This window comes from Aplysia californica, unplaced genomic scaffold, assembly GCF_000002075.1.
Source record: "Aplysia californica isolate F4 #8 unplaced genomic scaffold, AplCal3.0 scaffold00344, whole genome shotgun sequence".
NCBI lineage: Eukaryota > Metazoa > Mollusca > Gastropoda > Aplysiida > Aplysiidae > Aplysia > Aplysia californica.
The window spans coordinates 407,059-409,234 of record NW_004797614.1 but is presented as its reverse complement, the minus strand read 5'-3'; the positions used below and the strand labels follow the sequence as shown (position 1 = coordinate 409,234).

The following is a 2,176-nucleotide window of genomic DNA, read 5'->3' as shown; positions in this document are numbered from 1 at the left end:
GTGTAGATCTTTCCTACCAGAAGATCAAGGGTGTGGCAGAAAGACAGCAGTCAGGAGGAGCCAAGGAGTAGCAGTAGAAAGGCTGCAGATCCAACAATTTAAAAAACAAAAACACACTCAGAACATCTTGGTTGTGAAACAACAGGGAGCATTAACCCTGGTTATTTCATTATTTTTTCTTTTTGTTCTGGAATTCGGATACGGACGAAACTGCGTATAAAAGCCATTGTTTACAAAGCAGGCGACACGTTGCATTATCAACGTATTATGTCAAATCAAGGAGGATTAAGTATGAAACAATGATACTCAATAGAGCAAATTGCAGTTATACGACGGCTTAGGAAAACGACAGAGCAGGAATAAGGTTCGAGGGAGAGAGTGACCCCAAATTATGTCCACCCACATCAGCTAGGTACTGCGTCTCTCTTTTGCTCTGTCTGCTCTTCTCGTGGTCTTTGCTCATTGCAGCGTATTTTCCTCCAATTGGTGTTAAGTATGTAACTGTTGTTGTTATGTTGTTGTTATCGTCGTCGTTGTTGTTGTTATTGTTGTAGTTGTGGCGTTTGTTGTTTGTTGTTGCTGGTTGTTGTTTTTGTTATTGTTGCTGTTGATGTTATTGTCGTAGTGGTGGTAGTTGTTGTACTGGTTGTTGTGGTGGTAGCAATTTGAGGGCCTCCCTGGACTGAGAGATTTACAGTTTCCTAACAGAAAGACAGAGATACTTGATAAAGATTCTCTGCAAGCTGAAATTAAACTCTGCCCTTCTGCGTGCGACGTCGAAGAGTATAACCGCTACACCACAAGCGCCGGTTATCTAAATTGTGGCAATGAGGACATTAACACAGGTTGAATAAAATGTGATTCTGTGATTACCCGACACGTGAAGTTGTACCAGGACAAAAGAGTTGCATTTATGGTTGTATGGAGGAGTTACTGGTGAGTCTGTGTATGGGAGTATCTGTGTAGGAGGGGAGATTGGAGGTGGGGTGGGGTTACGAGAAGTTGGGGAATATGCGAGTACTTTAGGCCTACGTATAGCCCTCGTTTTGTAAAAAGGCAAACGAGGAAAATAACCCAATTTAAGCTGACTGAAGTTCAGAGCATACAATAACTACTGGTATAGTTTGCCAATCCCCTTTTTAAAACAACAGCAACAACAACAATAGCAGAAGCAGCAGCAGCAGCAGCAACAACAACAACAACAACAACAACAACAACAACAACAACAACAACAACAACAACAACAACAACAACAACAACAACAAACTGGCAGACCAACTGGTTTACAAGTTATTTACTGGACACATTTTTTGTTGAACTCAATGAGCACCGGACATAATCTTTTCTTTTGGTCTTAGGCACCACCTCCCACACCCACCCCCACACACTACATGCAGGTCTCAGAAAAGAAGTGAACGGAATGCAATTTTTGTCATTACTCTTGGAAAAAGATATCCCAACATAAATCCTAAATGTGCCGTGGACATGTGTAGCCTTTTTTTTGTATTAATGTATTATTGTAGTCGGTAGTGAACCATATTATTTTGAAACTAGCAGGGACTCCTTTCGATGAAAGGAATGATCGGTGCATTAACATCAACTGAAAGTCATTGGCCTACTATATTTACACTGTACTGGAATAAAGCAAAATATCTTGAGAGATGCAATAAATTAGAAGGTCTAGATCTAGGTCTACACTCTCAAAACAAAATGCGCCTCGCGAAATATCACTTCCGGCACTTCCGCTGTGGATGACAGCTACGCAGATTTGTGTCGTTTCTCAGTGGAATAATACAAGGCCAAAGAAGGACGGGAACTTTTGGTCAAATATATTTTTCTAAATAATTTAGAAAATGAATAAATAAAAAGTCGAGCTCCGTCATGGGGACCTATCTTTGTGTAGGTACTTGCCGACTTTCAACTCTGCAGCTGTCGTAGTTTTATGGGAAAAGTGACAAATGTGTTTCCAAGTTGCCAAATATATTATAGATTGCAAAAATCTCATTTACGTAGTTCCTTTGCCATCTCTAAAGAAAGTATCATTAAAGATGAGTCGAACATCTAAATTATGTTCAGTACTTCTGTTACAAATTGCCATACCCCCCCCTCCTTTTTACCTTTCTGAACACGGACAGAACAGAGTCCAAAGCTAATAGCTGCACCCCTCCCCCCACCC

The 2,176-nt window shown here is 40.7% G+C and overlaps 1 protein-coding gene across 1 annotated transcript in view; it reads left to right on the top strand.

Moving 5' to 3' along the window:
* The window catches only part of LOC101864536 (protein dimmed), a 233,729-nt gene that overhangs the window by 49,384 nt on the left and 182,169 nt on the right, over positions 1 to 2,176 (top strand). The window lies entirely within an intron of this gene.